Here is a 13,665-nt window from a genome sequence, read left to right as displayed (position 1 = left end):
TCACTTCAGCTAGCCTCCTACCTTTAGATTTTTCACACAAGGAGCAGGCACTTTTCTCTAATTTCACATTTTCCCCCAAACTATTGGGAAACAAATGTTAGATTCTCCTAAGGGCTCTTTTTCACCCTGGTCTCTGCAACTCAGCAAGCATCTGGCCAAGGAGTGAGACCAAGATTACCCAACTCATCTCATCCCTCCCTATGGTCGACCTCAGGTTCACAAGGAATGAGGATGTCTAGACACTAGAGACCTGGGCTCAACACCAGTATCTAAGTTGTCACAGGGAAGGGCTTATACTGGATGCAGCATGAAGCTGATACCAGCTCTCCTTCTTACCTAGCTACTCTGGCAGTGCGGGCACATCTTGGGGAAAATGTCTATGTGCTTGTAACTTAAGTTGCTCACCAAGAGACGGGTCTTCTAGAGTCTAGGGCTATTTTTCTTTGATCTTGGACCGAGTATAACATTGTGGAGAAGTGAAACTTTCCCTGTACTCAAGGAACCACTGCAGTTCAGCTGTTGGAGCAAATTGAACTTCAGTTACTATTCTAAAGCAGGGCTTAGTGCTACAATGTGCATAGAAGCAGCTGAATGTAGGAAATAGAAACAGGCAGGTGGAGCTCTGGAGGTCAGCAGGACACGACAGACCTTAAGGAGTGCATGTGAGCTCCTGTCTCTGGTGTGTGTGCAGGTGCAGTAATAAAGAAGGCTAATTTTATAAACCATGTCAGCATTCTTCAAGAGTGCCCATAGCCACTTGGGACTCTAGTGTCTAGGTGCATGTAATGCTTGTGATCAGCAAGATGGAGGCCTAAAGTCATTATTATTGGATAATAAAGTAAATGTGACCATACATTGCTCCACAGTCTTGTGAATTGAGATATATTAGTTGCTCATCCATTCATGTCTGTAGCTTTGGTAGATGAAACAAGGATGAACATGACTGTGTACCTTCAAGAGGGATATAGTCTAATATAGGATAATCTATTAAAAATGACTCAATTACAACACAATGTGATAAGTGTTAAGATAGAGGGAACTCTCAGGTGTTTGGGAGCACAGAGGAGAAATGGTTAATATAGTGGATTAAGGGAATTATGGATGATTTTTTAGAGAAGGTAACCCTTGTCCTGAGCCTTAATGAATGAGTTGGAGTTAACCAGGTAGAGATTGTTTGCAGATGTGGTGCCAAGGGTTTCAGTCAAGTCCATTTGGGAAGCCATTATAGTAGGTTTTACTCATCTCAATTCTTTGGAGTATGATAAAAAAATCAGGAAGTGAACAAAGTCTCTAAATAACCGAAATAGATGCTATCAGGTCTGTGTACCAAAGATGACAAAATCACTGTCACGTAAAAGTGGCTAGTGATTTCTAGCTTAACAAGTCGAATTTTTATAATACTGTTGATAAATTTGAATTGTAAATTAAAGCCCTGAGATTAATTCAATGGCTAATGTGAAAAGTATGTTAAATCTTGGAACATTTGTGCTTTCTAGTGAGACAGAGAATTACAGAAACATGTTGCATTGTATTGGTGAAAGGTGTTGGATGGACTATATCTTTTAAATTGATAATGGGAACAGTCCAGGGACTCAATAATCTGAACAAACATATTGTTCTTACCCAAGACAGGTGTCCTTTAATCTATAATGGGAATACTCTGCTGTGCACAGGTCAGTCCATAAAACACTTGGTGGGTTAAGCTACCGTGCAAGATGCTACCTTTCTGGGATAGCTATCATGCTAGATTGCAAAAATGAAAGCAAATACTTTTCCCCCCATACCAGGTTCTTTAATGTACCAGGTTTTTGTAGCTCTACCGATTAAGAGATGGAGTCTTTCTTCACCCCTTGAGTCTGGGCTGGTCTGATGAACTGCTTAGCCAAGGGTACTGTAGCAAACATGATGTGAGCAGAGACTTGGAAACTGCTTGGGTATTGAGGCTTTCCCTATTGCTACTCTTGGAAGCCTGTGATTGCCACCATGTAAACAGCTAGTGTACCCTGTTAGATGATAAGGGACAAGCAGCTTAGTTACTCTCAAATACTGCAGCTTACAGTCAGCTTATAGTGAGGCACTATAGTGCCAGTTGACCACAGGTACACAAGTAAGCTCAGCTGAGTTCAGAGGAACTGCCCAGCTGACTAGCTGAGCTCAACCCGTATTGCCAATCCCACAGAAATGTGAACTAAATCAATGCTTGTTCTTTAAACCACTAAGTTTTGGAGTGGTTTGTTCCATTTGCCTCACTACTCCATATAGGGCAGTTTTCCTACCTCAGTTACTTTCTCATATGGCTCTGTGGAGTAATTCTCTTGGTTTATCATCGTGGTTTCAGTCTGCTCACTTGACCAATTTGGTTTCCTGATTACTGACCAAAATGTATTTATAGAGTATTTATTGTGTATTAGGTACTATGCTAGGTGATGGGGATTCTAAAAGTTAATAACGTACACATGCCACCTTAGGTTACGTGAAATGGATTCTGTGCTTCCTTCTGTTTACCTAATTACATGAAAACAAAAGTGAGTGAGGGAGACATTACTGAAAAAGATATCAGTAGAATGAGGTGGTTAGGACCAAATAAACAAAACAAGAGGAGACAAGGAAGAATGAACGGTACTCCTCTTCACTTACACACTAGGAATCAGAATTTTTTTGTTCATTTGTTTTAATATCCTAGACCCTGGCTGAGTGCTGACGGCAGCTGGTGCTAATTTTTCTTCTCTCTTTCGCATGAATAACTTCTTTCTATTCTTATTAATGGACCCACATTCTTTAGCTAAGTTTTTTCCATATCCAGGTCCAAATGATTTTTATTTCCCTGTAATATAGAAGATAGCCTATTTTAGTGGTGATTGTGGGGAGGGTAGAAGAAAAATATCAAAGCCAAAACCAAACCAAAAACTGGTTTTGGATTCAGGTAGAGCCATCTGGTTTGATTCCCAGCTCTGCCACTTAATCATGGTGAAATTGTCTCAATTTTTTTCATGTGTAAAATTTTTTTCATGTGTAAAATGGGGTTATGTCAGGTACTTTATGGCAGGTTGTGAGGACTTGAGATAAGAATTTGAGATAATATAGAAAGCCTCCAGCAGAAAGCTTACAGTGCCCCAAAGTGATGTTTCAGTGAGCTCTCGGAACATGAAGAGCTATGCTCGGGGTTACTGTCAGTGAAGTTCTGCATTCCAAGTAATTATTTTTTACTGTTTATATGGGAGGAGGCAGGCAGTTTAAATAAACAGAAGATAAGAAGTATCATCTCAAGATTTCTATTAAACTAGGGAGGTATTTGCCATTTTGTTTCGGAGGGAAAACAAAATATTTGATTTCAAAGTCTAGGAGGTGCTGGAAATAGGAATACCTTGATCTAAAAATCATTAGAAATTATCTGGATCTGTACAAAAATCACAAAGGTTATTACAGAATTTAAGTATCATGTGACTTTGGATAAGAAATTCTATTATATTTTGTAATTAATTTACACATTTGTTCTCTTTATGAACTTTTTAATACATTTTTGTAAAAACATGATGGGTTTAATTAGGAAAATAAGGATGAAATGTCATATATTTTAACAATAAAAATAAAAATTTAACAATATGATAAAATGATAGATTTTCCTATAGTCACAGAGAGCTACTTGAATTAGAAGCTAGAAGGATTATAAAGTATACTTTATATTTCTTGTAAGAAAGGAAGGCCAGTGTTCTAAAGTGATTTTGTAAATGGTTATTCCTCCCAGCACAAAGCCCAGATTTCCAGTCATTCCTGCTTGGATTCCATCCTACTACTTAACATAGCAGACTGAGAATTACTGTAAGATTGGCAATGAAACAGCGCCAGGTGTTTTAAAACGTAAACTTTGCTCCCTGGGGAAATAAGTTGCTAGGTAATGAAACGGAGCAGGACCCCATGGTCCTTCGCCCCCCCTACCATGTCCTCTGCCTGCCTTTTGTCTGTGCAAAAACTTTAGCCAAAGAGTAAGTTTAATCAGAGAAGTGAGAAAATGCAGAAACAAAGGAAAACAGTAAAAGGAGTCCAAATAATAATAGTTTCATCATTAAGCATAGTCAAGGACCTTTGGTTCCTCCTCAAGGGCTACAGACAATGTTCCGAGCCACATCCTGTGAGCTGCCTTGTAAATACTGAAACCGCCACCAGGTGGAAGAAGTTAACCACATGATGACCAGACTGTAGCCACGACATAAGCTGCCACAATTCCAAGAACTGGCCTCAAGGAAATGGGAACAAATTGACCCTGGAACTGAAGATTAATTGTACTTAAAACAATCAAGATAACTTTGGTCAGACCACCACATGGCCAATTTCAAGATGACGGTCAGAGCTGACTGTGCTGTTTCTACATGTAGCCCCCTCCCTCCATCCATAAGAGCTCTTGCCCACTGATTGTCAGTGGTTGGGTCAAGTTGGCCTTTAGACAGGAGTCTGCTCTCCCCGCCTTGTTGCTGGCATCCGAAATAAAGCAAACTTTCCTTTCCACCAACGTTGCCTCTTTTTTGGCTTTTGAGTGGCGAGCAGCCAGACTCCACTTTCATTAACTGTAAGAGGAATGAAATAAAAATCTTTGACCATATGACATGAATCTTTTGAAAGAGACCAGGTAAGGGTATCTCAAATGACTGCCATGTGCTCGACTGATTCAAATCTACTATAGTACAATTAGCTAAATAATAAAACTACATGACTTAGTTTTGGTTCCTTGTTTTAAATGACTTCAATCAGTCTAAGCTATTTCTTATAAATTCTTTTCTTTCTTTGAGCCTGTACTAAATTAGATTATCAAGTTAAAATATGACTACTTCAAAAATTCAGAGTGAATGGAAATGGGAAGGAGTTTAATAAAAACTTGAATACATTTTTAATAATTTTTAAACATACAGAATTTTTTGTTTTATTATTTTTATTATTTATTTTTAAATTTTTTGTACAATTTTTAAATTTTTTGTACAATTTTTAAAGGTTACTCTTCATTTACAGTTATCACAAAATATTGGCTGTATTCCCAGTGTTATACAATACATCCTTGAGCCTATCTTATACCCAGTAGTTTGTACCTCTCTTTCCCCCAGCCCTGTATTGCTCCTCCGCTGCCACTGATAACCATTAGTTTGTCCTCTATATCTGTGAGTCTGCTTCTTTTTTGTTATATTCACTAGTTTGTTGTATCATATAGAAATATTTTGAATGAAAACTTTCAAATAGTTAGTTCACAAAATCTAAATATTAAAGTTACGGATGGAACCTAACTTGGACTTGACTGAAGTAACAAAACATTATAACATCTGTGACACTATTGTTACTGAACGAAACTTGGGTCCACTTGCCCTGGTGCAGTAAAGCCAATCCACTGACACCAGGTTTTGGTGAAGGAAAGTGCAATGTTTATTGTAGGCACCAGACAAGGAATGCCAGCAGCTGATGCTCAAAAAACCTGAACGCCTTGTCTGGTTAGTTTAGTTGACAATGATTAGTTTAGTTAAATAAGAGGTATGAATATTGGCTCCAAAGCAAGATTTCTGAGATATCCCTAGATGTAAGGGGCTTGTAAGGTTTCCTGGATCAGCATGCTATTTCTTTGCTTTAGATTTTCTTTTCTTTTTCTAAATTCATTATTACTACTTATTCATTTTTGCATAATCCTCTAATCACTAGATTAAGGTATTGTTCATCGCCAAACTTGATCAAAGTGAGTCTAAGAAGATCCTTCATTTGAGCTCGTATGCATACTGCTTAAACCAACACCCAAATTGACCAAACCTGTAAGGACATGACCTTCCAGCGTCTTGCTATTAAATTTCTGTAAATATTGAGAGGTTCCTTTAGCAAGGACTCTGCTTACATAGGCCTGCAGTGCAAATCCTCTCTCTAAATCCATTAGAGGTTGGAATTTGTAAAACTACAAAATTCTCTGGAACCGATACTGTTTTCTTTTTCTTTGTGGAGAAATTGGAGTCGTAGTCAGTAAAGCTTTCTAACCCGGGCCTCCCTCTAGAGGGAGACATAGTCCAGCTTTTATACCAATTGCCGCCCTCTCAGCTTTTACTGCCTCTTTCTTTTTCTTCGAGACCGCAGTTTCCTCTCAGAAGCAGCTGCGGCTGCTAACAGAGGTGGCTGTTGGGAGAGAGACAGAGGGAGGCAACGCCGCCTGGTCCTGCCCTCGCATTTTCCTGCTTAACTCAACCTGGAGTGTCGGCACCTATTTCCTCCCTGCGTTCTCCTTGTACTCTACAGGGAAGCCAGTCCCTCCGGACTCTCTGGACGTCCAGGCTGGGTGGAATAAGGGGTCTGGGTGGAACAGGGGCACTCTGCCCTCTACGGTGACTTTCTAAAAGGTACCACTAGTGTTTTTTGACAGTGCAGCGCCTTAGGGTGGGCGGCGGAGAGGAGACTTCTGTTACTAAACCGCTTAATTCTTTTTATTCTGGTGAGCGGATTTGTTTCCCCGGCCTCCTCCCCCGCCTCATCTCCCTCCCCTCCTTTAGCGAACTGACACAGGCAGCACCTGCTCGCTTGTGTTCCATGTTGGAACACGCACCTTCTCGGCGGTGACTGTGCCAGCGTACTGGGGACAGGGGGACAGCGGCGGTTTCCCTTCCTCCCAGCCCACGATGCCTAGAGGGGCAGCGGTTGGGCTGCGTGGGGCTCTGCCCGCAGCACTTCGAGGCGGGATTGAGGGTCTGCAGCTGGCTAGGAGTTGCTGTTAAGTGGACTTGGCGCCAAGTCTCCGAGAGGGCGTCAGCTGGGACCTATCTGCTAAAAGCGGGAACAGGGGAGCCTGACGGAGGAACTCCAGCGTCTCGCGGGCGGAAGACTGCCGAGCTCAGAGCCTCTCCTCCTTCCTACCCCGAACCTCCCCAGCAACTCTCGCACAACGGAGACCCGGGACCTACGAGAGCCAGGGAACTGGAGAAGTACGTAGCGGAGGCTGCTTTTCTGAAGGTGAACTGTTCCGTCCAATTGCCTTTCCCCAGAGAGCAAAAAGGGAGGGCGGGGGAAAAGGAACCGAGGATGCGTGAGCGTGTGTATGTGTGAGAGGCAGAGACGACGTGTGGCAGGAGGAAAAGTCTTTACTCGGCGTTCAAAGCAAACAAACCAGAGATGGAGTAAGAGCGGTAACTGCTGCAAGACCGCCTCGATTCTCGCATTGGGAGGAGCTGAGCGCACCGCGCGCATCCGGCGAGGACCGCTGGCGACCGCGGGCGCTGGCGAGGGCTGCGGGACTTCGGCGTTTCCCCAGTAAACAAATCTTTTGATTACTTTGACTTGTGAAAAACGAGAGGAGGAAAGAAACGAGGCTCCCGCACGCCACCTTCCACCCACTTTAAGGGGATTCCAGTTTGGATGTCAAGAGATTCCTGAACCCTCTTTGCTCTCGGAGGAAGAAACACACGCGCGCGCGCGCGCTCACAGAAGCACGCTCGGGGCCACACTCACACGCCCTCCACGAGCACACACCACCAGACTTCGGTTCCCTATGCCCCAGAACGGTGACGGCGGATTGGCATCTTGGAAGCGATGCAAGAGCGATAAGGCTGGCGCGGGCCCGCGGAAGCTGCAGGAGCATCGCTAGGTGTTGCCGCCACCAGGAAGCCGGGCTGCAGGTACGTGCCAGCCGCGCCTCCCGCCGGCGCTGGGGACTCGGGCGGCAGCTGGAGGACCCGGGGCCCGGAAGCCCTCCCCTCTCCGGGGGTCGGGGGCTGTAGGGAGCTCGCCCGGGGAAGGCGAGAGGTGATAGCAGATGCTGGTTGGGCGTCCAGGGTAGGGGCGGGGGTAGAGGAACGCCGAGAGGGGATCTGAGCAAGTGAAAGGCGGTTCCGAGAGCCTTACCCTCCCTCTCTTCTGTGCCCCATTTCTCTTAACACAACGAGCGACCCGGCCGAAGATTGAAGTGGGTTTTAATTCGATCCCTCGACCAAACCAATCTGGGTTGGTAACCATTTTGGACTCCTAAAAAGAAGTTGGGGGTCGCGTTCAAGGGAGGATCAATGGGACGTTAGGTCGCCTTTCTGAAACCCCCACTTTCTGTCCACTTCTGATTAGTTAATTCTCGGGCCTGTCTGTAGAGGGTGGGTGTTTCAATGAGGCTATTGATTTCTCCACCTCTAACCATTTTCATAAAGAATCTTCTTGATAAGTTCTGGAGCCTCATCTGTGTAAAGGTTTATTTAGATTTGGTACCGGACGCTTTACTACCGAGTGAGATAAAGCTTCAGTAAAGGATACTACGGGAGAGCTTTAGGACAAGCATCATTTTAGGAACAGCGTTCAGAAAAAGAACAGCTTCGAGAAACTAACGGTTTTTCACTTATTTCCGCATAGATGCCTCTAGAATCTTGCTAATAGTACACGGTTTTCTGCCCCACTGCTTTCCTGTCCCTTCCCCCTTCTATTCCAAAAGGCCAGGTTCCACCAAGAGGTGTTTTCTTTAAGCCACTGATCTTCACTTGTCAGTGGGGAACGTGTTATTTCCAGAAACTGCCTTTGTAAAGGAAAGTTTGAGATCCATTGCCCTATTTCTCCTAGAACTGCAGGCTGAGCTATCTAGTCCCCACTTGAAAAGGAGGAACTGTAGGTGCTTGCAGAGCCCCGTGATAGACGTGATGCTTTTTAGTCAGTATTCCACCTCCTGAGCAAGTGTTAAACGATTGCCTGAAGTGTGTGGAATCACAGGTGTAGTCACTACAGTGGATAGCTAGCCTGTCTTCACCTGGTGCTGGGTGAGTTTGGCTTGTGGCAATAAGACAGAAAAGAAAATATCTTCTTTTTGTGAGTGTTAAATACCCTCTTGAATTTTGCAAACATCATTCTTGAAAAAAACAAAACCAAACAAACCTGTATGCGACCTTTGCTCTGAAAAGTACCCCCAAAGCAGTCAGTGTATAAGGGTCTTTTACTCATGACAGGATGAATTTTAATGACTATTGACTGCATGATAATTATCTGGTTCCTGTCTTCCCCAACTGGATTGTTTGAGACATCAACATTCAGACTATTATCAATTAACACTTTAAAACTGCTCTGTTAGGCAATGTAAGTTAAGACAAATGAGTAATTAATTTAAGATTTCTGGGTAAAGTCCTAAATGGCAATAACTAGCAAAGGATTCTGAAAACACTTCTAAAGCCTTTAAAAACCAGGGCATTAAGATTATTTGTATTTATTCCAGCCTTCCCATGTTTGCACATGTACTCTCAGACTGGTGAATCTTTTACAGTTTCAAATTTGGCACCTAAGATCCTTAAAAATGATCAGACACATTTAATCTTCCCTTTTCCTACTTTATTCTGTTCTGGATCTCTTCCTGGGTCAGTTGTTTGCATACTGACCTTTTTAGAATCCTAATTTTTAAAACCATCTGTAGCCATTGAAAGGCCATTACAAACCACACTGGAGCTTATTTTATTTTCATTTTCTTAATTTTCAATGAAAAAAAATTAGATTGCATTATTTATAGACATAATACTATGAAAGCAGTGTCACACTGCCAACTGCTTAGACACAGTGACTTTTAAGAGGCAGAACACAGTTTTAGTGTGTTGCTTTATTCAAATCAGGCATTTTTTGAGACTGAAATCTTGATTCTTGCCTTTAATACACTTTTGTAGTTTAGGATGCTTGAATTTACATATTTATACATAGTGCTATGATATATGTCTCTTACGGAAGAACCAAAAAACCTCGACGTGAAAGCAAACACCTGTAATGCTACAAGTTGTGCTAAAAAGGAACCTAAGCTTTCTGAGTGTGTGTGATTTTGAATCTGAAAAGTATTAGCTATTTTAAGTGACAAACTGGAGAGTGAAGATTCATGGATCTATGAAGACATGGATCTATGTTCAAAAAGGTACATATTGCTTGGAGACTGCATTACAGTATTTACTAACCACCGAGTTATAAAAATGTGATGACAACAGCTGTAAAAAGATCTGTTTTTAGACATGGCCACTTTTCCTTTTTAAAAATTTATGAAGTGATGAAATTCAGGGGGTGATAGAAGACTTTATGGAAATTATTTTGTATAATATCAGAAAGGTTTAGTCGTCCTGGATTCTGCATCTTTAATGTAGTATTTTAATGATGAGCCTTTACAATGTGTTTTTGAATACGTAAATGTTGAAAGTGCATTTTAAGTTTGATTTATCACTAATTGCAGGTTATGGATTATCCTATACAGGTAGGGTAAGATGTGCCTCCCCAGCATTTTCCAGACGTTTGTTTTTGTTTTTTGTTTTGTTTTGTTTTTTATCATGGGCCCTAATAAAAGGTACTGTCAGATTCTGCCTAAGCTCAGCTGTGGCAGCAAACTAATGGGCATTTGCCTCTTTAATGCATGTCCCAAACTAGGAATGTTCCAAAGTGTCATCAGTTATTTCTAATGTATTTGAGAAGATGAAGCAACCAGAAACAGTTCAGTGCCCCTGCTTTTACTTCTCCAGTATTTTATTAGGAATGCCTCATTAAATCGCATTATTCTGCAGCTGTTTTGTTCGTTGAAGAGTCAAGTAAAAATAAGGAACTTTACTGTGCAATGCAGTTTTGTTTTCTAGGTGAAAAACCATAAGTTGAAGTAAAATAAGTAACTAACATAGCCCCCTTTGATCTATAACTGACATTTACAAATGCAGTTCATCAACTTGTTGTTAGTAGGGCTCCATCAAAACAAAGAGAAGAAACGCATTAACACAGATTGCTGCTAGATATGAAGGCCAAGCCAGTCGAATCAACCTCATGTCTGGTCCACATACCTGCACAGCATTTCACATCCTGTATCTTGCTTATGAACCATTGATTTTAATGCCGTGTAATATGGTGACTTTGCTATTTTGTTGGAAAATTCTTTGGTTTAGTTTGAATTACTTAGAGCACATGGAACTGTACCACTGGAAGAGGAGGAATAGTCTCACAATGAGTTACTGTAAGTCTTTTTAGAGAACAGTTTTACTTTGGGTTTGGAGTGCAGTCTGAAACGGGGGAGGTGGAAAGGTGGGCCTAGCAAACAGAGACCTAGAAATTAGTTTTGGTTTTTAGTTGTCATTGACCACTGATTTATTGGGTAATTTTTAGAAAATCTGATTCTATTCATTTGGCACAGTGATTCAGTGCCCTGTCAGTGAAATATAGCTAACAATTCTTATCTTCTGCTTATTCTTAACAGAAATTTTAAGAGGAATGGTTAGACTTCATTGGAATGTGAAGAAAAGTGGTATTTAAATACTTTTCTCTGCAATATGAATCTAATCTCTACTTTTATACATATATATGCACATACATACATACATATGCTTTTAATGGGATCCATGTAAAATACTGGTTTAGTATTGAAGGGGGAGGGAATGACTTTTAAAAAAATGTCTACATTTTTAAGGTACCTAGTTTTTCACTATTTTACATGATTTGACCTACGGTGCAACTGGGTAACCATGGTTTAACAAGGTCATTTATAATTGAGTTTTACTCTTTGAGCCACTGTTGCAGGCAGTATTTTTTCTCTTCAGTTTTTCTTTCGGAGATATTTTTATTCATTAGGCTACAAATGCAAAAAAAAGAAAATCAATTTTGTCCTCTATGTAGGGGTGCTTTGGGATGTGTTTATTGACACTATGACTAGAAATCTCAACACATTTTAAACAGTGAATATATCTGTATTCTGTCTTTATTAAGTATGTGCCTCCACAGTCAAAACACAAACTGTGTGTTACGTTAGAGCATACTATTCTGGTTTCAAATGGTATCTACAAAATTTCCAGAAATGTATTGATATTATACTCCAAATTTGTTAAATTTCCTAAATGCACCCACTTCCAATGTGTATACCACATGTCTTTGTTGGATTTCATCCTGTGCTGTAACTAGGCCACCTAGTCACTGGAATTAGTGAAAATCTAGCATATTTAGGCAATTGATTATTATTACCATTGAAAAATATAAGACTTTCAGGTAACTTGGGATTCAGATGAGACATGACTATATAAGCTATAAGGAGAGTATTCTGTTTTATTCACAATTATCCCTATGGGGTATGAAATATAGCTAGGGAATCATAGTTTATATGCTTATATTAGATAAAGTCCTTTTAATCACTTCCTTCAGTCTCCTAAATTACTCCATAGTACCTGTAATTATTTTATGATTTCCCCTGAATGGCCAGTTAGCAAAGGTACATCTCCCTTTCCCCTAGCAATAGCACAAACATAAATATCAATTAAATTTATATTTATAATGCTCCTTTTACACAGTAGATTTTGGAAACTCTTTACAGAGAGATTGGATAATGTGATAATGTTGCCTTCTTAGCAATTATGATGGTAGGCTGAATTTAGTACTTTGACAAAATGGAGACAATCTGCCAAACAAATCTTCTTTGCTCTTTTATCTTTGTGCTACATAAAGCTAACTCTTCACATAAAGCCCGGAGAGTGCAAAGGTTTGTTTTACTAAATATTTTTATGAGTTTTGTTTTTTTTTTTTTTGCTGCTATGAAGTAGTCACTGTATAATTGCATGCATGTGCATGCAAAGATTCTAAACCTTACAGTTTGCAGTGTTAATTGCCTATGGCCTCCTGTCGCTGCATATGGAGCTTTCTGTTGAGTTTAATAATACAGAACAGATTATGGAGCTGGCAGATTATGCCCCTCTTTATAAGTGAATTCATGAAGGTATCCACAGTAAGCACTATGACAGAAGATTTTTGGAAAAGTGTATATGTGCTTTGGAATTAAAGTTTTCAAGCAGAATGGCCTGGGCTATGAGGATACAAATGGATTATTTCTCGTGCAAAAAAACTGACCACTGAAAATTATTATTTATATGTAAAAACTGTGCCATGGTTTTATTTGGTTCTGGTTGAGTTTTTCTCCCTTTTTTAACATCCTTCTTGGAGATTCCAGTGAGAATTATACTTAAATATTGGAGGAAGTAAATATGCTTTCTCTCTCCTGCTCTATTATGAAAAAGACCATCTATATAAGAAAAGCAAGGTGTGTTATTTGTCCTCGTCTGCATTTTTCTGGCTTCATATTTTTTGTCTTGATGGATTGGAGTAAGCAAAGGCAGGCAACTAAAAATGGGTTATGTGGTCATAGGAATCTTAATAACAAAACCTCAACCTATTAATAGAACACTGAGACTTTGTTAGAATGGGTTCTTCAAGAAAGCAGGCCTTTTACAGCCCTAATACTTGGGTCTACTCAAATAATAGAGCTTTATGGACCAATGTAGCAAATTTGTGATTGTTCAGATCAGAAGAATTCAGAAGTGGTCAATTCAGATCATTTGAGGAAAATAACATATATACTTATATTTTTAATTTATATTAGTTTATGACAGTTCCAAATTCATTTAAGGTGGAAAAACCTAGTTATTGTTACCATTTCTTTCTCAGTTTAGTTTTCCTTGTTGTAGGTGTATGATGGATGGCATACTCAAATTTGTTGGTGCTGAAGAGTTCAGTAAATTCCTCCTTAGAATGACCATCAGACATATCAGTAGCGGTGACGTGGTCCTGCTTTTGTTTGTATTTTCTTCAGAAAGTTGAGTTGAATTGAGCAAAACAGCTCTAACTTTAGCTCTCTTTTATGGTATAAAAGGAGAAAGGAGGTAGATGATCCACCTTTAAGTCAGGCAATCCAAAACCCAAGGG

General features: G+C 40.3%; 1 protein-coding gene across 2 annotated transcripts in view; it reads left to right on the top strand.

Annotated features, from left to right (window-relative positions):
- Nucleotides 1–13,665, top strand: part of TAFA2 (TAFA chemokine like family member 2) — a 587,396-nt gene that overhangs the window by 51,010 nt on the left and 522,721 nt on the right. The window contains exon 3 of one of the 2 annotated variants that reach the window (XM_082351310.1): nucleotides 4,165–7,625. The exons of the other annotated variant lie outside the window; for it this stretch is intronic. The gene's annotated coding sequence lies outside the window, so the exon portion shown is untranslated. The remainder of the gene's footprint in view (nucleotides 1–4,164; nucleotides 7,626–13,665) is intronic. 2 annotated transcript variants of the gene reach the window in all.

Source organism: Balaenoptera borealis, assembly GCF_965194805.1.
Source record: "Balaenoptera borealis genome assembly, chromosome: 13".
NCBI lineage: Eukaryota > Metazoa > Chordata > Mammalia > Artiodactyla > Balaenopteridae > Balaenoptera > Balaenoptera borealis.
The sequence above is the reverse complement of the archived record's forward strand: the minus strand, read 5'-3'. Positions and strand labels throughout refer to the sequence as shown.